This window comes from Chanodichthys erythropterus, chromosome 12 (assembly GCF_024489055.1).
Source record: "Chanodichthys erythropterus isolate Z2021 chromosome 12, ASM2448905v1, whole genome shotgun sequence".
NCBI classification, from domain to species: Eukaryota; Metazoa; Chordata; class Actinopteri; order Cypriniformes; family Xenocyprididae; genus Chanodichthys; species Chanodichthys erythropterus.
The window spans coordinates 49,575,405-49,600,400 of NC_090232.1; the positions used below are offsets into that span (position 1 = coordinate 49,575,405).

The 24,996-nt window shown below is 37.3% G+C and overlaps 2 long non-coding RNA genes across 3 annotated transcripts; both read right to left on the minus strand.

The window, feature by feature from the left end:
* Positions 1-2,147: 2,147 nt before the first annotated feature.
* LOC137033112 (uncharacterized) lies at positions 2,148-24,302 on the minus strand. 2 transcript variants are annotated; one of them, XR_010896816.1, is made up of 3 exons: positions 24,245-24,302; positions 4,651-5,208; positions 2,148-2,388 (listed from the first exon to the last, which is right to left on the minus strand). It is a non-coding gene; the product is annotated as an uncharacterized lncRNA (long non-coding RNA). The 2 variants fall into 2 exon arrangements; XR_010896817.1 differs by having other exon boundaries at positions 2,148-2,393.
* LOC137032706 (uncharacterized) lies at positions 22,707-24,202 on the minus strand. The gene is made up of 2 exons (XR_010896736.1): positions 23,718-24,202; positions 22,707-23,462 (listed from the first exon to the last, which is right to left on the minus strand). It is a non-coding gene; the product is annotated as an uncharacterized lncRNA (long non-coding RNA).
* Positions 24,303-24,996: the final 694 nt, after the last annotated feature.

Genomic DNA, 24,996 nt, shown 5'->3' on the forward strand with positions numbered 1-24,996 from the left:
AAGCTGTGACCTACCTCCTCTGCTATATACTGGGCATTCATTCAGAATTGGGGCAGCTACCACAGCTGCTGTACGTGGAGTTCCAACGTCAGCTATCAAGCTCCTGGGCAGATGGTCATCTTCCGCATTTGAATTCTACATAAGACCAGATTCCAGAACCATATTTGAAGCTCAAAAAGCCCTTTCAAGTCTCGAGTAAGGTAAAATCTGCATATACCGATATGCCGAGCCTACAACCATTTGGATGCGTGCTACGGACAGGGCCTACGCCAAAGAACTTTATCTCGTTGTATAACTTTCTGGTTGTTAATAAATTGTGTTAAAATATTTATGTTATTTTGACTCCTGAGTCTTTCTGGTAGAAATGTAAGCTTTAGCGTAAGTTCTGCCGGGAAGACTCTAATGTTACATCATTCATTAGATCAGATCTAACCAATCATTATTGAACACTTGGTATAAAGCATCGGCACTTACACTTATCTGAGTTCGCAGATGCTGACGCCAATCTCCACCTCCACCCCCCCCACAACCACCAGGATAGTCCCTGTCCATATCCATGTGGGGGGTCGGCTTCGCCCCTGCCTTCATTCCGGGCAGGATATGCTGAGCCTACAACCATTTGCATGCGTGCTACGGACGGGGCCTACGCCAAAGAACTTTATCTTGTTGTATAACTTTCTGGTTGTTAATAAATTGTGATAAAATATTTATGTTATTTTGACTCCTGAGTCTTTCTGGTAGAACTTTATTCTTGTAAAAACAGACACTGTAAGCAGTACATAAAGTATTGAATGAAAATGTTTCTGAAACATCAGTGTATTAGTCAAATATTGCATTTATTTCACTTCAGCTGTGATAAAGTATGGAACTGCAGCATGAGCGTCACTACTAGAAGCTGAAAGTGCCTGACTTCACGTCTCTGTTTTCAACTCGTCCCCGCCTGTACGCAGCTACTCTCACCGATCGGTTACATCCAGCCACAGTCGAACACACCGTCGATGTATTCTGCTGCCAGGCCAGTAGTTAGCAATATCACTTTGTAAAGTAACACTCAGCACCTATAGACCAGAGCTGTTGAAAAACAATGTTGTTGCTTACATGGAGACGAAAATGGTGTCGAAAACTTGCTTTTTGAAACCAGTTTTCAAAAGTTTGTGTTTTCAGGCTCCCAAAACGCCATTTCCATGTAAACGAATGGTCAAAATGCATAAAAAGTTCTCTGATTTTGGTTGAAAAGTGTTGTCAACACCTGTTGTTCACTCAATCATGCTTTTGTGTCTGAAATCCCTCTGGTAACCATTGTAGGTCATTATAGTGTTTTGTCTTTCTTTTGAGTGTTAATAGTTTTACTTTGGTTTCAAGTCAGTACTGGATGAATTTAAAAAGTTTAACATAGCTAATTCAATCATTTTTACAGAAAAAAAAAAAAAAAAATCAAATCAAGGAAAAACATGTTATAATTACTGTTTCCAGATGCTACAGCCCATAAACACACTGCTGCATAATGTCTAATATACAGACAATGAGCATTGCTGAGAAGAAATTCAAAGGGATAAAGCTCATTATAGACACTTAGTTTCTCTTATTCAGATCATACAGTCAGATACAAATCAACAATATCACATGTCATTAGCTTGAGATAGTGAAGCTGGTAATGCTGTTTGTTTAATCAGAACTTGAGAGATTTAATGATTTCCTCCAAGGTTGTGGCTGAAGTCATTTGTAGTTTTTGCTGTTCCTCTTTCCTTCAGTAATTCTACTTGTTAACAGCATGTGCACTATTGAAAAAGTGTAAAAATAAGCACAGGATGCCAAACTTTTAAAAAATAACAGGAAATAACAGTCAAAGACCATCGACTGAAGGTTAGACTGGAACAGGAAAAAGGAATATTGACCATTAACTGCAATAACATGCTCAAATTAATAGTGAAATACTGGCATTAGTTTAATGTTAATTTTACTGTTCTCTTATTGTAAGATACTTTATGGCATGCTACTGAAGTAATACTGTGAATACATTTCATTTGAGTCCAGTAATAAAGAATATTACTTAATATGACTTCAAACTACAAACTCAAAACCAAATATATCTTTACTTTAATATCTTTAGTTAACAATCGATAAAAGCATTTTAATTTCAGGCCACATACTGTAAAAGGTCACATTCTGTAAAAGAAAAATATGTATTATACATATTTATAATATGTATTTTTACAGAGAAAATGCAGTATAACACAAAATGTACATTTTATTTAACCAGTTTAGTTATATACCATATTATCTTTATGATGTTTAACATGCATAATGTCAGTGCTGTTGTTTCTGTGCTGATGATGTTCTTCACTGGAGCTGAAACCACCCTGAGCACCTCAGCGTCTCCAATTCCATCTACTCTGGACAGATTAATTATTAATTACAAAAAAAACAAAAAAACACACACATTCAGTATCAACATGAAATATTTGTTATGCCTACAAATAAAATGAGGTTGTTTATGTCTTGTTTATAAGTCAAAAAATCTAAAACCCTTAAAATGTATGTTAATTTAAGGTATAAGGTCTATGCACACTGAGTCCGAAATTTTCATTCGAAATTTTCACACGTTAAAAAATAAATACGACCTCACGTTGTGTTAATCATGTTTACACACTGCCTCCAAAACTTTAGTACATCATAAAAAACAGAAGTGTGGAATACATATATATTGGTGGACTTTTTTTTCTTCTTACATGTGGCTCTAGTATCGCTAGCAAAACATTAAACTGAGCCACTGACATCCTCATGTAATCTTTGAATCGCTAAGGATGATCATGCAGCTCCTTGATAAGGAGGTGGAACTCTCTTTCCTCTCTACGCAATCTCAGAATTGGAAAGACCCAGTATTTCCTTTTTCTTTCTCTCTTTTTAAGAGGACAACAACATCATCCTCACTGCTTGAACACTCCATTTTGTATTGTTTTGCCATTTTTTTTCTGCAACAGATTAATTAATACACTTACATTTTTTCCTAACATGTTGCAATAAAATCTCATTTGTTCACATTAATGCATTAACTGGTATGATCTAACAATTAAAAATGTATCTGCACAACATTTATTAATATTTGTTTGTGTTTGTTGATGTAAGTTTGCAGTGCATTAGCTAATGCTAGCACAATTTTTGATTTAAAGGGTTAGTTCACCCAAAAAACAAAATTTCTTTCATTAATTACTCACCCTCATGTCGTTCCCCACCTGTAAGTCCTGTGTTGATCTTTTGATGGAAATCTGAGAGCTTTCAGTCCCTTCATTGGGGGCAACACAATTTACACATTCAAGGTCTAGAACAATAGGAAAGACCCATTAAAGTACTCCATGTGACTCCAGTGGTTTAACCTCAATTTTATAAAGCGACACAAGTGCTTTGTTTGGACACACACACACAAAAAAAAAACATAATATACCACTTTATTTACTAAAATATTGACCTGCAATCCAGTAGGGGGAGCACTACAATGCATGTGTGCTGTTTTGTTCTGTGAATGCGCTTTGGACAATATAATGCTGCCTTCACGTGCTATCGAAAATTTGATAATTCTCACTTCTGAAGTCATGATTACGTGCTCATTGCATTTAACTTTCAAAATTGGAGGGTGTTAATGTGCAATTTTTACCTAGGAAACTCGTATTTACGATAATTGGCGGCATTATTTTGTAAATAAAGGGGTAAATTATGTTTTGTTTTTTGTTTTTTGGTGCAAAAAAAAAAACTTGTTTCACTTCATACAATTGAGGTTAAACCACTGGAGTCACATGGAGTACTTTAATGTCTTTCCTATTGTTCTGGTCCTTGAATGTGCAAATTGCATTACCCCCAATGGAGGAACTGAAAGCACTCAGATTTCATCAAAAAGGTCTTCATTTTTGTTCTGAAGACGAACAAAGGTCTTACGGGCAGTGGTGCAATGTAACAAAGTAATAATACTTTGTAACAGTACTTGAGTATTTTTTGGGAGAATCTGTACTTTACTTGGCTTTTCATATTTCTGTCAACTTTTACTTTTACTCCACTACATTTCCTAAATAGAATGTATACTTTTACTCCGATACATTTTCACAAAGCATTTTCGTTACTTCCTACAAAATAAAGTCGGAAGAACACAGACTGCAAGCAAGCATGTGCAAACAATGCACAACCGCAGTTAATTTCATTTTCATTTTGCGTCCGTTGCTGGAGCGGCTGAGAACAGTGCGCTGTCATTATACAGTATGAGAGCGACCTATAGAGGTGAAATAAAAACTATCATTGATGCCTCGTAGAGTTTGTTTTGACACGTGACATAAGGCTGTGCGCTGCAGAGTTTAAAAACGGATTTAAAACGGACAACAAAATGGTATGTTATACAGCGTACACTACAGTACATGTTTTCATATCATTATAAAGTAATTAGTTTGTTGACTTGATTCTGCATTAGTGGAGAACAGTAGTATGTTCGCCGTCGAGGCTGAGAGTATACTAACATTAGTACCTCAATGTCACAAAAACACCAACTGTTTAATGTCACGATTGTTACCATTCGTTACCATTAAATTTTTTTTCACAATTGTAAAAAGTCCATATTTTTAAAAGCAGTTATTAAAGAGACAGTGTTCATAAAACATTTTTTCTCACCTGTCTGAACAACATCCAGCAAGCATTCACTGAATAACACAGGCGCCACAATCGCAGGGGCCGCAATCACAGGAGCCGCAATCGCAGACATCACAATCACAGGAGCCACAGTCACAGGAGTCACAATCACAGCAGCCACAATCACCGGAGCCATCATCACCGGTGCCACCATCATTGGAGCCACAATCACAGGGGCCAAAATAACAGTAGCCGCAATGACAGTAATTGCAGTCTTTTGAAGACATTTCAGGCTTCTCACACATCTTCTCCTCCTCAGTCATTTGCCTAGGTTTTGGACCCTGGGTTATTGTGTGGCAGTGACATTGGCATGTGTTATTGCAATTCTCTTCGCAATTTTTACATCCTTCTTTGATGTTCTCAAAATCCATGGCTTGTCTAGTAAGTTTAAGTGATCCGTTTGAACCGGCGAGCTGATGTGGAAATATCAAATCTCACAGTAAACCTTTTATCTTGAGTGAAACAGGATGTGGCTTGCATGCAAGGTCTCGCAGGAGCATGTGCAACAGTCTTGTCTCTCACACATAGGGCTGCCAACTTCTGCAAAGGAAAATAAGGGACAGATTTTCAACCAAATTTCAAGTCAAGTCAAGTCAAGTCAAATTTATTTATATAGCGCTTTTACAATTGGTAATTGTTTCAAAGCAGCTTTACATATTAGAAGCACAGATAAAAAGGGAAGTGGTTAAAAATAAGCTGTACAAACAAGCGTGGTAATATGTAACATATACAAGATGGTGCTACATTAAGCCAATGTCGGCTGACTCCCAGGGGTGGAAAAAAACCCCTAGGAGAAAAACCCAGCGGGTTTCAGAAACTTTTTTTTTTTTTTCCTGAAGAAAGACAAATTAGATTACAGTTTACAGGGGGGTAAAATGACTTTAAAACAACATCATTAGCCTGTTTTATTTTTACACAGAGATTAGTAGGCCTGTTAGTAAAATCTGTCGACGTCTTATATGCCAACAGTTCAAAAATGGCAAAAAAAAAACAAAAAAAAAAAAACACTTCTTGTGTTTTTTGCCCAAAGTTTGCATTTCTGTAACTTATATTACATCTTAATATCCTTTTAGATTCTAATTTTTAACCAACTTTTCTTTTCTTAAATTTTAAGGCCCAATATGGTTAATTTCCTGAGGTATGGATCTCAATGCGCCTCCATGAGTAAGTTGGTACACATTTTCAATGGTCGCACATTTTTCTGAAGAACAAATAATGTTGAAATAAGAATGTATCTATTTTGTTTCCTATCAACACAAATGAACATTCCTGTCTGAGTGCCATAAATAGTATTTTTCCAAAGTTTGTGTGCCTGTAGTTCTAAACGTATTAAAGTTATCTCAATATCCATTTATATTCTCATTCTTAATAAACGTTTAAGGCTATATAATATGGTTCAATCCCATGTGGCTCCATGTTCAAATAGTTGCATTTCTATATATTGTAGCATGTATTGTGTTGCAGATGACAAGGAGTTTAATGTTTATGTTGCATTCTATTCATTTTTGTGTTGGATGTTCGGGTTAAATATGCGAAGAGGCTCCACCCCTGGTGTGTGTGTGTGTGTGTTTGTGTGTGTGTGTGTGAGAGAGAGAGAGAGAGAGAGAGAGAGAGAGAGAGAGAGAGAGAGAGAGAGGGAAAGCGGAGAGAAGGGGCAGAAGAGTGCCTCGCTGTTTCAAGTGCGGTTCTCTGTTCAAGTGGGGGTGTGTACGGCGTGGGTTGTGGCCTACAACAGCCCACATAAACACACTTTTTCAATTCAGCCATTCTTGCGTGGCTGAATGTTGCTGAAATCAAAACACGATCAGTGAAAGAGAGCTGCCGTTAGCGCGAAACCGCTCGCTGAGGAGTCTGCTTGGTCTTAAAGCCTTCCGCGAATTCTATTCGCTTCATTCATGCCTTAAATACGGGAAGATATGGAAGGCCATTTCAGCATAAAAACGTTCCAGCGTTACTCGTCGTAATTATATTTTTACTAGTAACAATTAAATTAAAGAGCTCTATAATTTAATTTGTACTAGTAACAATTACAATTACAGAGCTCTATAATTCAATTTTTACTAGTAACAATTATAATTGTAGAGCTCTCTAATTGAATTCTTACTAGTAACAATTACAATTATAGAGCTCTATAATTAAATTTTTACTAGTAACAATTATGATTATAGAGCTCTATAATTCAATTCTTACTAGTAACAATTACAATTATAGAGCTCTCTAATTGAATTCTTACTAGTAACAATTACAATTATAGAGCTCTCTAATTGAATTCTTACTAGTAACAATTACAATTATAGAGCTCTCTAATTGAATTCTTACTAGTAACAATTGGATTACAGAGCTCTATAATTGATTTATTACTAGTAAAAATACACATTAAAGATATGTGTAATTGCAGAGCTCTATAATTGAATTACAGAGCTCTGTAATTGAATTATAGAGCTCTATAATCAAATTGTTACTAGTAAGAATTCAATTGTAGAGCTCTCTAATTGCAATTCTTACTAGTAATAATTAAATTATAGAGCTCTCTAATTCAATTGTTACTAGTAACAATTTGATTATAGAGCTCTCTAATTGAATTACAGAGCTCTCTAATCGAATTGTTACTAGTAAGAATTAAGTTACAGAGCTCCATAATTCAGTTCTTGCTAGTAACAATTAGAATTAGAGAGCTCTGTAATTGCAATCTTACTAGTACAAATTGAATTACAGAGCTCTACAATAGCAATTCTTACTAGTAACAATTGCATTACAGAGCTCTGTATTCGGCGACATATCATTATGCTAATCGTGCCTTATGTATATTCAACTGGGGTCAGTGGCGTAACTTTGTTTTACAAAGTGGGTGGGACAAGAATGTGTATGGGGGGGGGGTATGTTGTATTATTATTATAATAATAATATGATTTTAAAATGATAAATGTGTTCAAATATGATAGTTTTCCTACATCTGCTATAACACAATGTCGTTAGTCTCGAGAGTATGTATATTAGTTAATAAATACGACGATCCGCCTCTGATAATTGAATGTCTTGGTGGACTAGTGGCCATTTCTCCGTTTAGGGTGCAAGAGGTTGCCGGTTCTAATCCAGCCATGTGTAATTTTTTTTTTTCTCATTAAAACCAAATATTTTCATCAGTGATTGTATATCAAGAGCAGAGACACGTTTATGTGCATTTTGTTTTTTGTGATTTCAACGTATCGAATAGAGAGTCTCCGCAACAGCGATAGATTGAAGTGCCGTGTGTACGAGCGCTGTGAACCCTGTTGCACGCGCCTCTGATAACAGTGACAACGAGCACTCAACAACATAATTTCAAAAACAACACATCCCAACGCCAAATCGCCTATTATTAACACAAATTGATAATCAACTAGAGGTGTTTATTTTGTATTAGATATCCGCGATAATCATTCTATTATTGCATAACAATACTAAACACTGTAAATATTTAAAATGAATTTATACTCCTTAATATCAAGTTTGTCAAAACACTTTGGGTGGCTTAGGGCATTTCACCCTATATTATGTCCAGTGACATGGAGTGTTCTTGGCTCTTAGCTTTACCAATATACAAAGGTGAATGAATACAACGACTAAATATAGGCTTTCATCTCAGGCATCATCTTAATTTTGCTTTAATGTGAACATGATTAATATCTTACCTAAGTCTGTAAAATATTTCAGGATACTTTAGAACCACAGGGCTTTTATTTTGAAACGCACCTTTGTAGGCGGGAAATCTGCAATCTGTTTTGCATCTCATGAATAGGAGTTTTTACTAGTAATAATACAATTATAGAGCTCTGTAATTAGAATTGTTACTAGTAAGAATTGAATTAAAGAGCTCTCTAATTCAGTTTTTACTAGTACCAATTACAATTAGAGAGCTCTCTAATTCAGTTTTTACTAGTAACAATTGAATTAGAGAGCTCTCTAGTGGAATTGTAGAGCTCTGCAATTGGATTATTACTAGTAACAATTGAATTACAGAGCTCTGCAATTGAATTCTTACTAGTAATAAATGAATTGTAGAGCTCTCTAATTGGAACTGTTACTAGTAAAAACTGAATTATAGAGCTCTACAATTCAGTTGTTACTAGTAAGAATGCAATTGCAGAGCTCTATAATTCAATTAGAGAGCTCTACAATCATAATTGTTACTAGTAAAAATTGAATTATAGAGCTCTATAATTGTAATTGTTACTAGTACAAATTAAATTATAGAGCTCTTTAATTTAATTGTTACTAGTAAAAATATAATTACGACGAGTAATGCTGGAACGTTTTTATGCTGAAACGGCCTCCCATAGGAAGATTCCGTAACCCTACTCACTCTCTCTCTCTCTCTCTCTCTCTCTCTCTCTCTCTCTCTCTCTCTCTCTCTCTCTCTCTCTCTCTCTCTCACTCACTCACACACACACACACACACCAGCCTCTCTGTGGTCATAAAAAGGTGGTCAGAGCATTCCTTTTCCTGGCAAGATTAATATTTTATGCTGATATATACACTACAGCTCAAAAGTTTGGGATTGGTAAGATTTTTAATGTTTTTTTTTGTTTTTGTTTTTTCTGCTCACCAAGGGTGCATTTATTTAATTAAAAATACAGTAAAAACAGTAATATTTTAAATTGTAATAATATTTCACAGTAACTGTTTTCTATATGAAAATATTTTCAAATGTAATTTATTCTTGTGTTTGCAAAGCTGAATTTTCAGCATCATTTCACATCTGTCTTCAGTGTCACATGATCCTTCAGAAATCATTCTAATATGTCAATTTGCTGCTCAAGAAACATTTATTGTTTACAATTGTACAAAATATTTGTGTACAATATTTTTGTTTCAGGATTATTTGATGAATAGAAAGTTCAAAAGAACAGTGTTTATTTGAAATCTAATTTTTTGTAACATTATAAATGTCTTTACTGTCACTTTTGATTGATTTAATGCATCCTTGCTGTATAAAAGTATTAATTTCTTTAATTTCTTTTCAAAAAAATAAAAATAAAAATTCTTACTGACCCCAAACTTTTGAATGGTAGTGTAAAATGTTAAAGCTTTGTATTTCAGATAAATGCTGTTCTTCTGAACTTTCTATTCATCAAGGAATCCTGAAAAAAAAAAAAAAAGTACACAACTGTTTTCAACATTTAAAATAATAACAAATATTTATTGGGGAACTAATCATCATATTAGAATGATTTCTGAAGAATCATGTGACACTGAAGACTGGAGTAACGATGCTGAAAATTCAGCTTTGCATCACAGGAATAAATTACTTTGTAAAATATATTCAAATAGAAAACAGTTATTTTAAATTGTAATAATTTTTCACAATATTACTGTTTTTACTGTATTTTTAATTAAATAAATTAAGCCTTGGTGAGCAGACATAAAAACATTAAAAATCGTACCGATCCCAAACTTTTGAGCGGTAGTGTATGCTTAAGAAATCTGCTTTTAAGGATGAGTTGCATGAGCTCCTAAGTCTGATGGAAGGTAGTGTGTTGAAACAGCTTAATGCAGATTGAGGAAACAAGAACTAGACAGCAGGGTTTAAATATTATTTTTAACCCTTAGAACTTGAGCAACAAATTGAGCTAATCAAACTTTCAGGATTCACTTTTTCCAAGTAACAGAAAAGCAAATGATTCCTGGGAATCCATCAGTGTGACAGTTGTGCCTGTAAAGGCAAGACTTGTTGTTGCATGTCTTCACAGACAAAAGTGTCAATGAAAGCTTCAGATGAGGGAGCTGAATGAACTGTCAGGCTACCTTGACAGTAATTACAGAAAAACAGTAAAGGAAAGTGTAAAAATTAATGTCTACTGATATTCTTTTTTTTCATGTGAATTTGCCGGTTGATAATGGACCCACTAGGAAGTGTCCTGTTAGAGAGATCACCAGACATGATATGCAGGAATAACCCATTTATTGTCACCACAACTACAGTGAGGAAATTCTGCTTTGCATGTGTGTGGTTTTTCTGTAAAATAAAGATATGAGAATAATATATAATAAAAAAAAAAAAAAAAAAAAAACAGTAACCACAATAAATATAATCACAGTCATTTCTACAGTAAATATATAATACATATACAATGATTAATACAGTAGATAAGAAAACAAATGTGCCATTATATGGGAAAGTGCACTGACAGACTAGATTACTTATACTATAACAATACTATAACATTTTTTTGTTCTAAGAACATTTTCAAACTGTTCAGTTTTGGTTATGGAAATGTTAAAGTATCCAGTTTTCTTGATGTTAGAGGAACGTTTATTTTTAAAGTTAGTATGAAGTTCCTGAAACATGTAAATTCTTGCTAACAAGCAGAATTACTGAAGGAAAGAGAAACAACAAGAACAGAATCTACAACTGACTTCCAGCTAGGGCTGGGTGATATGGCACAAATGTAATCTCGATAATTTTTTCCCATATCAATTGATATATATTTCGATATACAAACTGTTAATACTGCCAGCTTTAAAAGAGTATCCCAACTCTGACTGAATCCACAAAAATTTGAGGGTTCATTAATTACATTTTAAAGTATAGTTTATTAACAAAAACAGCTTACATATTAAGACAACTGTAAGGCTGGTACAAAGATGGCTGAACCTGGAAAACGCAATTTTCTGAGGGAACAAAGGTTCCTCACGAGAATTAACATTTGAACACTTTCTCAGGGAGTTCACCTCCACGTCTGAGACAACACACCTCACTGGTGAAAAGACATACCCCACTGAGTGAAGACAGAAGAGTCACACCTCACTATTGACTGTAAACATCTGTTTCCTTGCTCACTCTCCCCCTCCCTTTCCCCTTCATCTCTCCCTAACCTCAAGACACTCCAAAACTCACCTGAACACCACTATCTAAATCAAGATGTACAAAAGTGTAATAATTCATGTTTGGTATCATTTAAAAGGTCTCAATGCGTCTCCGCTGATCGCCCAGAGCGACGTCACGTCAGGCAGGGGATCCAAGTGCAGCGTTTTATTAAATGTGAGCGTGGTCGTACAGGCAAGGTTAAACAGGAATAAACAGGAATAGCAAGGGACAGGCAGAATCGTAGTCAGGATACAAGCAAGAGGTCGAGGCAGGCGGCAGACAGGGATAAACAGGGTAACAGTCCAAACAGTAACAGGCAGAACAGACAGGGAAACGCTCAGAAATGCTACAATAGTAAACAAGACCTCGCGGTGAGGTGGTGTGAGTGAAAGTCCTTTATAGTCCTGTTAATGTACTGCAGCTGGGTGTGGTGATTAGTGATAGTGATTGGTGGAGTGAGTGCAGGTGATTGGCAGAGAGGATTATGGGTAATGTAGTCCGGGAACTGACAGGAACAGACGGTGATCATAACATAACGCCCCCCTCCCGGAAGGCGCGTCCTCGCGGCGTAAAAGGAACAGCTAGGGAGGGTGGGTGGGTGCATTGGGGATAGGAACAGGGTCCCCAATGCAGGTCCAGGAACTCAGGCAGCCACGGAGTGTCAGGAGCCACGGGCAGCCATGGAGGGTCAGGTGCCATGGGCAGCCACGGAGGGTCAGGAGCCATGGGCAGCCACGGCGGGTCAGGAGCCACGGGCAACCACGGAGGGTCAGGAGCCACGGGCAGCCACGGAGGGTCAGGAGCCACGGGCAGCCACGGAGGGTCAGGAGCCACGGGCAGCCACGGAGGGTCAGGAGCCACGGGCAGCCACGGAGGGTCAGGAGCCATGGGCAGCCACGGAGGGTCAGGAGCCATGGGCAGCCACGGCGGGTCAGGTTCTGGAGCGGATTCGATGGCTGGAACACCCCCTATGTTCCTTGACACCGAAGGGGCGGCCATCTTGCCCGTGGGCACTGGCGAAACAGCCATCTTGTCCATGGCATCCAGAGAGCCGAGGTGCGTTGCAACCGGCAAACTTGAGAGCGTTGCAACAGGCGAACTTGAGAGCATTGCAAGAGGGGAACTTGAGTGCGTAGCGACCGGCGGGCTTGAGTGCGTAGCAACCAGCGGTGCAAACGGCTGCTCTGAGACAGCAGCAGGCCGTTCTGGGACAACAGCGGGCAGCACTGGGACAACAGCGGGCTGCTCTGGGACAACAGTGGGCTCGGGCTGGCAGACTGCTCCCAAGTCCATAGAGCTCGAGTACATCCTCCACGCACGCATGACAGCCAAGACATAAAAAGTGAAAACAGCCCTCTTGGCCATGACAGAACTGACAAGGAGAGAGGGCTGCTCTGGAACAACAGCGGAGACGTGACGTGACTCTGGGTGATCAGCGGAGACGTGACGTCGCTCTGGGCGATCAGCGGAGACGTGACGTCGCTCTGGGCGATCAGCGGAGACGTGACGTCGCTCTGGGCGATCAGCGGAGACGTGACGTCGCTCTGGGCGATCAGCGGAGACATGACGTGACTCTGGGCGATCAGCGGAGACATGACGTGACTCTGGGCGATCAGCGGAGACGTGACGTCACTCTGGGCGATCAGCGGAGGCGTGACGTTTTGTTGCGGCTGCCATCGTATGCGTGTTCTCGGGTGTGGCAGTCATTACGGGATTCACCATGGTGTCGGAATCCTCCGCGATACCCACAGTAAAACGCGAACCAACAGTTAACAAGGCAAAGTCCAGGAATTCCACGAACGACCCTCGGGGACCATTGGTGAGTACACAGTTTTTTAGTGGTTCGTTTAATCCATAAACGAAGAAGTCAATGAGGGCACAGTCCGGCAGATCAGATGAATGGGCAATATCCAAAAATTTCTGGATATGTGCCTCAAGGGTACTGTTACCTTGACGCAGGCTGACGAGACACCATGCTGGGTCCATGCTGAGGCTGGACATGCTCAGAAAAGCTACTGGATCTTGGTATGGCGAGGTCTTCTGTTGTGAATGGAGACTCAGGCAGGGGATCCAAGTGCAGCGTTTTATTAAATGTGAGCGTGGTCGTACAGGCAAGGTTAAACAGGAATAAACAGGAATAGCAAGGGACAGGCAGAATCGTTGTCAGGATACAAGCAAGAGGTCGAGGCAGGCGGCAGACAGGGATAAACAGGGTAACAGTCCAAACGGTAACAGGCAGAACAGACAGGGAAACCCTCAGAAATGCTACAATAGTAAACAAGACCTCGCGGTGAGGTGGTGTGAGTGAAAGTCCTTTATAGTCCTGTTAATATACTGCAGCTGCGTGTGGTGATTAGTGATAGTTATTGGTGGAGTGCAGGTGATTGGCAGAGAGGATTATGGGTAATGTAGTCCGGGAACTGACAGGAACAGACGGTGATCATAACAGCCATAAAGTAGACATCGTAATAATTCATCAACTTGAGTTCATTAGCAAACACACACATAATGAGCAGGTACGAAACAAGTAGGGTGAGGGTAGATTTTCCACTAGTTTATCGATTGCGGATGGTTTCATTATCTTGGGCGCATACAAAAGTATGAGAGGATAAAAATAATAAAAGCATAAATGTGTCTCCAAATATATTTGGGTGGCCATTAATATACCTGGGCGGCCCGCCCAAGTAAAGTCTATAAGTGGGCAGCACTGTGATGGAATAGGTTGGTTGTGTTGTTGTTCACCGTCCGACAACATATTTTACAGATCGTTTTAATCTGCGCCTGATCGCTTTACAAATAACCAAAACACTTCTATATAACTGAATTTGTGCTACCTTTTTTGTTGACAATTTCATAATTTTTGGATAGTTTCTCGGGGTTAGTTTCACTTTCGTCGCAGCTTTCACTTATTTTTGTCATCCTTTGTTTGCAAAGTGCTGTAGGAAATTGATTTTGTTCTTTGACGTAAACATTTAAAGCTGCACGCTGATTGGTTGTTGTCACATATTTCTGCTTTATGACTGGCTCTTATATTTATTCATATTGAGTAAAAATGCCTAGAGCTTATCATCGTTACCAACATATATTTTATCGCAATTCGATATGATATCGTTTATCGGAACAGCCTTACTTCCAGCTACAGCCTTAGATGAAATCAACTGAAGATAAAAGAAGACATTGAATCTCTCAAGATCTCAGCAGAGGAGGATTAAACAACTCCACAAACAGCATTGTTACTTTATTTCTGACAAACATGTACAAAAGTTATTATTGAGATTCACAAAGGTTTAGATGTTAATTTCAACAGTTTGGTTAAAAAAATGTTTCTTTTGAGGTCACCATTATGGAGATTGGTGTTTTCTTTAGTTGGGCTCTTGACCCTTGATGACCACTATTATTTTGTGGTTGTTTTCAGAAATGACTATGAAAGTGGTGTAAATAATTGTTCTATGGCTGCATTACTAATATAAATAGCTTTAAGAATGAGGCAATAATTATAAAGTAGTAATAAATTCATCTGTTGTGATAAAAATTACTTATAACTCTAAATAGATCTGTGCGAGATCTTCTATAACTGCTCAAAACAACCTTGCGAAAAAGCTGAGACTCACTTAAGGGGCTTTCAGACCGATCAGTTCTACGAACTCAGTTATAGGAACTAGCCGCTTGGATAGTTCCCCAGAAACTTATTTCTCCCCAAGCCATGGTTGCATTCACACCGCCAATAGGAACTGTAAAGCAGCTGACTACAGCGTCTTTAAACGCAGCCATTTACAAACGTTAAAAACCAGTGGATGGAGAATGCCATGATTGGAGCTGTGTTTGTTGTGGGTTTCATGATAACGGCGATGGAATGTAAAAACACAATTTGTGTGACTGAAAGAGCAAAAATTGGGGTTAGGAGATGAAATCTCCTATGACAACTTTCAGTATTACATATAATCAAGGCAGAGAAAAAAACACAACCCTGCAGACAACAAGTAAATGCCATTATCATGGTTTTCCATGTTCGTGAAGTAAATATGTTTACACAGCTCGGGTGCCAGTGCTTAACATGCATTTGTCCAATCAAAATACACTCACGTCACCGATAGTTCCTATAGTGCTGGTTTAGACCCTACTCTGAAGTAGAAGCTAATTCAGTTAACCCAAAAGGAATTCCTAAAACTAAAATCATTCCTAGTTCCTGCGGTGCAAACACGTCAAAATCCAGGTACTTCAGCCAATAGTTCTAGGAACTATGAGAAGGTTCTCGGGTGTGAAAGCCCCTTTATACATCCAAACTCATCATACAAATCTCAAAAATGGTGACAATCAAAAAATATTCAAACATAAATACTAAAAGAATTTAGCTGCATAATTTATTCATGCCGCAATGCTTGCTGGGAGCTGTGAATGAGTTTGGAATGTCACCACTGTTGTTTCAAATGCTGATTGTTCAGGTCTGTGAGATTATAAACAAGTTCATAGTTAATAACTTTATTCTCGCAATATGTCTTCATAATTTTTCAGAATATCTAATTGTCACAGTAGTATCACATGTCCATAGAAAAACAATCAAGGGTCAAGAGCCCAACTACCTGAAACACTGATCACCACAACAGTGATTTCAAACATTTGTTCCTCTTTCCTTCAGTGATTTTACTCATTAGCATCAGGTGTCAGTCATCTCTAATGGTCACACTGAGTGGTGTTCATGAAACACAGGGGAATTTGCTGAGTAACATACAACCTTAAGCCATTTTTAAGACAGAAAGTTGGTGATCCTTAATATTAAAGAATGCTCAAAGAATGTTTCCTGCAACATTATGATAATGATTCATCAAATATTAATGACACTATATGGTGATTTCATGAACATTGTTTTGAAAGAATTTAATTGTAACACTTGCATAACCTTTACAAAAATTTAAGTAGCTCACGAGACCATTCTGAGTAGGTCGTGGAGTATCTAAAAAAAACGTCCCGATTCAGTATCTGCAGTCAGGTGAGATGCTGTCAGGCTATATGTCAGTGTCATTATTCTAACATTATTTTCTAAACTTGTTATGAAATACTCACACTGAAATAGCTCATGTTAACTTATCAACTTTATTGTATTAATAAAAACTAGTTTGGGACTTCTATTAATAGCCTTACCTTGTAGGCCTATTTATTCACTAGTCATATTCGTACAATTTGTGTGTATATTAAAGGGTTAGTATACCCAAAAATTTAAATTCTGTCATTTATTACTCACCCTCATGCCATTCCACACCCGTAAGACCTTCATTCATCTTCTGAACACAAATTAAGATATTTTAGTTGAAATCCGACGGCTCCATGAGGCCTGCATAGGGAGCAATGACCTCTCTTAAGATCCATTAATGTACTAAAAACATATTTAAATCAGTTCATGTGAGTACAGTGGTTCAATATTAATATTATAAAGCGATGAGAATATTTTTGGTGCACCAAAAAAAACAAAATAACGACTTATAAAGTGATGGCCGATTTCAAAACACTGCTTCAGGAAGATTCGGAGCACAAATGAATCAGTGTTTTGAAATCGGCCATCACTTTATAAGTCGTTATTTTGTTTTTTTTGGTGCACCAAAAATATTCTCATCGCTTTATAATATTAATATTGAACCACTGTACTCACATGAACTGATTTAAATATGTTTTTAGTACATTAATGGATCTTGAGAGAGGAAATGTCATTGCTCCCTATGGAGGCCTCACTGAGCCATCGGATTTCAACTAAAATATCTTAATTTGTGTTCCAAAGATGAACTAAGGTCTTACGGGTGTGGAACGACATGAGGGTGAGTAATAAATGACAGAATTTTAATTTTTGGGTGAACTAACCCTTTAAGTAGAGTGGGACAGTACTTGTGTGTGTGTCAACAATTTTTGTTAAATCATTTTTTTTTTCAATCCATTCACAACTATTATAAAACTTTTTTTAAAATATATCTCTGATTGTGTTCGTCTGAAAGAAGATTGTCATATAGGGGAGCGCGGGGCACAAACTAATGCAGGGTTAGTTGTAACACACATGGTCCACACACACTAGCATGAAGAAGCTTAGCGTATTTATTAGTTGCCATATCGACAATATATAGAGACAAATTGTGCCAAATTCCAGAAATCTTGGGAAGATATCACTGAACATTAATTTAACAATAGCAAAAGTAAATTTCTTACTTAAGCTAATTTATCATCTATATTTGTATATTTGTGTTTATTTAAAATTAGACAAATTTGATATTATTTTAATCTCCAATCTGTTGTTTAGCAGTTTGGGTAGTTCTCTAATGCTTCACTAACTATCAGAAGACACTTGTCACAAACTGCACAGGGATACGAAGGCTGAGGATCTAAATGCAGGATTTATTAGGATGATCGTAGTCGTACAGGCAAGGGTCAAACACCAGCAGTAACAATGTTCAAGGCAGAGATTGATTGTAAACGGGGACAGGCAATGGGTCAGGGCAGGCAGCAGACAAGGCAGAGATACAAATGGCATAATCAACTTTTATGAATTTCCGTTGAAAAAACAATGAAAAAAAAAAGTGAATAAAGACTGAGTGGAAGAACCTGAACATCCAGAAAATATTAATTCAAGAAATGTTCAGCATTTGTACTGGCTTGTCTATTTATATCGTGTTCTGTGAGAGCAGTGAGTGGAGGAAGGGGAGTGTTTTTGTGCAGCTCTGTGTTTTTCTGACTTTTCTGTGTTTTTCACTGTCAAACAACACAATTATTTAAATTTGAATTCCTAAAAAAATGCCATTATTTTATATGAAAAAAAAAAAAATATTGTCTTTTATTGACAAAATATTTTAGTTTGTCATGTCTATTTTTTTAACTAAATCAAATAACATTTTTAGCTGTAGAATGGTCATGTTACAATGTGCCCCACCTATGGGGCATGTTGTCACATTTCACGTTCTCTCGGGGTAAATAAAGAAAAAAGTATACACTATATTAATGAAACAAAGCCACATATTTGTACCAGACATGTGAAATTAATGTGGAACAAAAGAAGTTCTCTGAACCCTAAGTATATTTACACAAACTGAGAAAGTCAAAAAGTGTTAGGTTGTGTCCCGCTCTCCCCTACACCTAAGGATGGCTTGAGGGTGAGTAAATTATGGGATAATTTTCATTTTTGGGCGAACTCTCCCTTTAACTCTTTGAAATGTGCGGAATATAAAATAAAACATATAATGAATAAATGGCACATAGATTGTCATCTAAACATAACAGTGAGGTATGTGAGGAATCTAGCATGTCAACACACACAAGCTCAACTGCTCTAGGCAAAACAGTCGTGCCGCCCCCACTTCACACTCACTGAGATGCATGTGAAAGACTGGAGGTTTTGTTTATTGATTTATTAATAAACTTACTTATTATATACTTATTTAAATACTTATTTTTCTCATGCTTTTCATTTACTGCAAGATCAATTTACAATAGTAAATGAAAAAAATAAAAAAATCCCTCCAAAAGTTCATTGCTGTGTTTTACTGTATCTGCATCTGTAAATTTTTGTATAGTGTAGTAGAGAGTGAGCTGCAAAATAATTCCTGAATCCCAAAAGGTTTTTTTATGAATTGATCTCACTAGTGTTCACTGGGCAGTGCAGTAGTCTGTGTATTTGTTATGTTTTGTGTCATTTGATGCCAAAGTTTGATTTTTTCAGACAAGAATAAGATTTTGACTAGAACATTTTATTTATTTTGACCTGGAAGTTTGAAGTTTGTGAGAAAATGCTGAACTGTGTTATGTATTGTGCATTAGCAATCGAGAAAAACAATGAGACTGAAAAGTTTGAAAGACAAATTTATGCTGGCTTGTCATAAAGCCAACTTAAAATCTTGTTTAAAAAACGTGAATATTTTGGTCAGTACTTCTGGGTGATTGCTAAAGTGTTGCAAGGTGGTTGCTAGGCGTTTGCTATGCAGTTGCTGGGATTTTGCTAGAGTATGTAGTTGATGGGGTGTTCTGGGTGAACACACACAGACATTCCCACCTCTGTTAAGAACAGAAACTCTTAACTTGCACTAAAACATGTGATTTATACCATTGAAGTAGCCTGTGTAATATTAATAAAACTGCTCATCTCCTTTAGCGATACAAGCTCAGACTCATTTAGAATCTTGATGTTTTTCATAGTGTCTTGGTGCCATGATGGATATTCAAATCTTGTTATTTATTTTTAATTTTAAACAGTATATAGATGACTACTTTGTGGTAATGCAATGTTTGTGAACACAACTGTGTATGTCAGGCCAAAAATCTCCAAAAACTGTGCATGGGCGCTTACTTTGCTTTTGCCACCCCTCATTGACCTCATGCCACCCCTTTGCCACCATATAAATAATTTTCTAGATCCACCCCTGGCGCATATCATTATTACGCACACAGAAAGGTCAGCTAAGTGACCTCTCCTCCGCTTTCTCTCACACACATAGGCGGAGGGTGAACTCCAAGGGTTCCCCTTTAAAAACACATACATTTCCTTTTAATAGTCTACATTCGCGTGTCGTCGCACAACGTACACAACCCAGCATAAACACTTCTGATAAATCATTTGTTATTAAAGCATCTACAAGCACAAACCACTGTTAATTTTAACAGAAAAATATTCATAGGCTACTGTTAAGGGATTTGGCATGTCAGAAAGCGTGCAAAGAGAGCTCCCTCTATAATCACTAAAAAATTGTCATATTAGGCTACTTCATCACGATTTCACAAAGTTCTGTTATAATAAATGAATCTGTCAGCACATAATGATGATGTTATTAACGTAATGTCTACACTTTGTTATTATGAGAGGATTTGTGAGCGTGCAGAATTCAGAGTCCACTCACCGCTCCAAACGGTCAAGTTTTTGTGCTACCTTAAACACCTCTGATGAAATCAACAGATAAGACCCATATGCCGCTCTTGGTTTGGGCGGGTGGGTATTGGTAGCTACCCAGCTAACAGAATTTTGTTAAGAACGCTCTCAAAATATTCAGTGTTGGTTCTCAGAACGTAAAAACATCCAGTTTTCTTGATGTTACAGGAACGTTTTTATAAGGTATGATGTTCCTCAAACTTTCTTTCAACTTAATTTTGATCTAAAATTAAACCTTGTAGGAATGTTGATTTGTAACATTCCAAGAACATGAAAATGTTCAGTTTCCTTAATTGTAGTAGAATGTTATTTAAATGTTAGTATGATGTTCCTGAAACATTATTTCAATCATTCAAACACCTGCTGTGAACAAACACTGAAAGAAAGAGAAATAAGAACACAAACTACAACTTTCTTCAGCCACAGCCTTAGATGACCTGAAGATAAAAGACATTAAATCTCTGAAGATCTGATGAAACATCTCCACAAACAGCATTACCAGCTTCACTTATTACTAACAAGACTGACTTTATTTCTGTCACACGTCTACAGAAGCTCTTATTGAGAATTAACAGAAGTTTAGATGTTGATGTCTTACTGAAAATGTTTCGTTTGAGGTCAACATTGTTGAGGAACATTATATAAAAACGTTTTTTTTTTTTTTTTTTTTTTTTTTTTTACGTTGGACGTTTTTTACGTTCCCAGAACCAACACTGAACATTTAGAGAACGTTCTTTTCTAACAAAATTCATATTACGCTTAACGTCATATTAGGCTACTTTATCGCAATCTCAAAAAAGTTCTGTTATAATAAATGAATCTGCTCTTGTTTGGGGCTGGCGGGCACTGGCAGCTACTTGGTAGAATGAAGGAAAGATCATTTATATGTAGAATAACTAATGGGGTGATCATTTTTTGATATGAATCAAATAATTCCAAACGAATGTCAAAAAATAAATAAATAAATAGATACATTAATTAAATCCCTCTCTTTCTTCCCGCCCTAGGCAGCCTCCTAGTTCGCCTATCGGTCTTTGTCAGACACGTGATTTTGTTGTGTGTGACGTCACCGCGGCGCCATATTTGTGGTATCCCTGCTGACTGTGAGAATGAAAGAGATTACACGAGTTGAGATAACAAGCAAATAACTCGCAAATATGAAGAAGCACAAGAACAAAGTTAAAATTTCATATCGCGATAAACTCACCAAAGATGCCAGGGACCGTTATTTGGAGAATTTTTCATCCATTCATAACATAGATCTGTACGAGCTGACTGCAGTAAGTTGGAGTGCTACTGACCCCGCATTGCTACCTAAATCATCATACTTAAATATTGTTAACTGTCTTGTTTATGGCATAAACGCATAGTGAACAATTTAAAAACTATAAATCCCTCGAAGATCACAGATATTTCACTAATGGGTGCAGGATTTATTTATGTTCTGAAGGAAGGACTGCGATAACACAGTATAGTAACGATAATGATGTCGTGTTAACTATATAACAAGTGCATGATTAAGGATGGTTTAGTATTATCAGGAAGAATTTTGAACTAATACTACCCTTTTTTTCATGCATTTTTTTTCTTTATTGCATTAAGTACATAAACCAATGTATAACACAATAAACATTGTTCCAATAAACAAGGCATCATCAGAGATGTATGTAGAATTTAATAGTGTATTTTATTACAGTACATTCTGATATAGTATACCTTTTAGACCTACCTCTGTGTTGTCTGGGTCAATGACATTATGAGTCTTTTTTTTTTTCTTTTTCTTTTTTTTGTCCAAAGGCCTTAATAATAATAAAAACAAAGATATGTCATGCAAGTTAAATATCTGATTTACAGATTGTGTATATTATTAATTATCCTGTTAATACTATAAGTGCATATAACATAAATCTACAAATCACCCTGAAAAATTTAATTATACATGCTTTATTGTTCATGCAAGACTGGATAAAGCATCAGCACATTTACACTACAATTCTACAAAAGATTCAAACATGCGCTGATTGGATGGTTTCTCTGTGAAAATCTCAAAACAGTCAGTAATCTCTGCTACTCTGTATTTAAACAAAGGAGACATATTTCTGTGCAAATCATCTCTGTATGCCCATACAGCTGAAAGCTTCAGGTTTGCATAGATATGACACAGTTTCATTGAATGTTCTGTATACCGTCTCAGGGGAAACATTAGAAGTGTTGTGCAGGCAGACCAAATCTGAGGTATATTAAGGTTCACAGAAGCATTTGAAATTTGTATTTGTTGCGTCTGGAATCAGAGGCACAAAAAAAAAAAAAAAAAAAAAAAAAAAAAAAAAAAATTGTAACGCCATAAAGGTTCCCAGGTTTGGCAGACCCGTATAGTACATTAACATCATCTCCAAAACAAACATCAGACATCCTGTACATATCAAGTCGGTTTACTTCTGCACATGCAGATCACCATCTCCTCCAGCCTCCTGCATCTTCTCAGTGTGAAGATGATCACTTTCTCCAGCCTGATGGACCATAGTGTCAGCTGACTGACTTGGGTAAAGTTGGTTTTATATTCGCACATCCGTATTCAATAGCCTTGTTAATCACACTACATTGGACATTCAGTGGACATTCACAAGTAAATATGCCATTAAACAATACTTGCCTATTTTGATCGACTGTGAAAAATGTTATAAGTTGACAATCGTTGGTCGTCAATATCATGTCGCTGCTTAAAATTCGCAAACATTAATTTATTGCATATTTATTGGAAAGTCTGAATTTATCAGAAGTCTGAATGTGCAAATATAAAACCAACTTTACCCAAGTAGCTGACTGGATTGTTTTTCCTTAGTGTCTGTGTGTGCATCTCAATCAGCTCTGAGCTCTTGAATCAGTATATTGTGTATACAAATTTTGTGACTGAGACCGTCCTGATCAGTGCCCTAACTAATGAACTAGGGGCTGATTGAGACACAGCCTGTGTTTAATGCTGATGTGGCCTTAATGTAGGGAGGGATGGTGTCCAGTTGGGGTCAGTCTCCATAATCTTTAAGCAGGCTGATCTGCAATGAAATGAAAAGGTCCACAGACCACAGCTGTAAAAAGTAGTCAGAAAATTAGAATCAGTATATAGATACAGAGCAAAAATGTCGTACCTTAAGTATAAAAATGCTGTAGCAAAATTAAGAAAAATAAAATGTAGACATATTCAAGTAAAGGGATTCAGTTTAAATTGACTTGTTTCATAGCACATACAATCCAAAACAATGCGTTGCTATAACGTTTTCTACTTTAGAAAACAGAAACCTCTAACTTACCTTTGTGAAATGTAGAAAGCAAACATACTTGAATGGAGATATCTTGACGAAAGTGATGTTTTGCGTCTCACCGCGGCAACCCGTGCGATCCGGCGCCTCTGTTATTGCCTCTAACGTTACATACTCTCCGTACAGCCTTTTTTCAAGTAGGAAACCGACTAAATCTAATCTCGTAGTAAAGTTTTTGACATTTTCTATCGTGGGACATATTATTGCAGCTTTTCACACAACAAAAGTGTGCCATTTTTACAATGAAAAGTAGCCAAAGAAGAAACAACTCTGCACTGATACAGAGATTGTTTGGATACCTCAGAAATGGCGACGACACCCATAATGCACTTCGGTTTTCACGAGTGTGACGTCACCTGACAAAGACCGATAGGCACGCCTCGACCCTGAATATAGGCTACATACATATCTTTACAAACTAGTTCGTATTTATCACTTGCATACATTAACTTGTACACACTCTGAGCAGTTAAACATTCATAGAAAATGTAGAGAACAATGAAAACACTGCTACTTACTTCATAGACACACACACAAGCAAAGACTAACCTCTACATACAGCTTCAACTGTCGCTTTCTCTCAATCAGTCTGATCGTTTAGTGGGCGGGACCGTGACCTGCGGAGCGCTGATTGGCTCGCTGGATGGATGCTGTGTGAGTCGATTTTGATTTATTGCAAAGGAAACGATGACGCAAGAATACAACCCTAATAGTGGAAAGAGAAATGAGACTCTCATGGTGCAACGGTCCAAAACATCTCACTGCATGAGGTGACTAGGTCACACATCTCAAGAAACCATCTCTCTCTCTCTCTCTCTCTCTCTCTCTCTCTCTCTCTCTCTCTCTCTCTCACACTCACACACCCCTGATATCTTTTCCCGTAAAGCGGGACTGTTTCTGAAGAGATCTGCTTACTTTCGGTTTCGCGTGAGCTGAAAAACAACCGCATTCATGGCGTGTGAAAGGAAGGGAGGATTATAACAAATGTTTTATGATTTCATGCTTAGCATTTCCCATTTTAACAAATGGCACATTTTTTTTTTTTTTTTTTGGCAGAAATACAGTAAAAACTGAGGTATGCTTTGGGCTTAAGTAATCAGTGTAGCTCGCAGCGCCCTCTGCTGGTGAAAATAATCACTGCGTAATTGCTCTGGTTACCTGCAGGTTATGATGGTCAGGCTTTCTGCAGTATGTTTGCAGACTGTTTGAGTTTGCTGTAAAAAGGGGAGATTTCCCCGACATCTGGTCAACCTTAACAGAGGGAAATAAG